This window comes from Sinocyclocheilus anshuiensis, unplaced genomic scaffold (assembly GCF_001515605.1).
Source record: "Sinocyclocheilus anshuiensis isolate Anshui unplaced genomic scaffold, SAMN03320099.WGS_v1.1 scaffold1091, whole genome shotgun sequence".
NCBI classification, from domain to species: domain Eukaryota; kingdom Metazoa; phylum Chordata; class Actinopteri; order Cypriniformes; family Cyprinidae; genus Sinocyclocheilus; species Sinocyclocheilus anshuiensis.
In genome coordinates, this window is record NW_015544196.1 from 111,049 (window position 1) to 111,820 (window position 772).

At 51.6% G+C, this 772-nt stretch overlaps 1 protein-coding gene across 1 annotated transcript in view; it reads left to right on the forward strand.

The window, feature by feature from the left end:
* LOC107696724 (serine/threonine-protein kinase D3-like) overlaps positions 1-772 on the forward strand; it is a 20,917-nt gene that overhangs the window by 15,143 nt on the left and 5,002 nt on the right. The window lies entirely within an intron of this gene.

Sequence of the window (772 nt, forward strand, 5' to 3'; positions counted from 1 at the left end):
CCTGCCATCTAAGCGAGATGGCAAGGAGGGAGTTTTAAGAGAGGACGTCTCACCCATAGAAAGATAGCTAGCCAGTCATCTTTTTTTCCAGGAGCATCCTCTCATAGTCGTTTCCGTGCATCGCCTCGATGTTGGCATAACTTGTATGCTAGAATCGATGAATGCGTAAGAAAGATAACGCTCAAAACTCACCATACGCAGAGCAGGAGGATTGGGAAGGCTCAGCCTCAGCTTCTTCGCCGTCCTCAGACATCTCCTGCTCTTACCGGGCCGAACCCAGCAGAGCACCGGCCCCCGGATCAAACGATGTTAAAGAAATAACATCATCCTCCAGCAGCTTACTCTCGTCCACAGCCGATGAGCGCGAGAGGGAAAACCCCTTTTTAAACTCATCAGCCGGATCCACCTGCGATCCCCACAAGCCCATCCTCCTCCGTGCCTCAGCAGCGGTGGGTCCTGAGCCGCGGGAAGCAGATGGCTGCCCCCCTTTCCTCAAAAAGAGGGACAAACGAGAGCGGAGCTTTTCATTAAAATACGCTCACAATGAACGCGGATTGCCCCCTCAAGGACATCGCGTGCGTGCTCTTTGCCCAAACAAACAACGCAGAGATCGTGTGTGTCATCAAATGTCAAATAACGACGACGCGGATGCACACACCCTCCAAACACTTTGCTAGTGCTCCCCATAACGATAGGAATATAGATCGCTCTTACCACGGAAATGCACGCTTCAAACAAAACGGTCAGTGAAGACGAAGAAGAGAATGACATG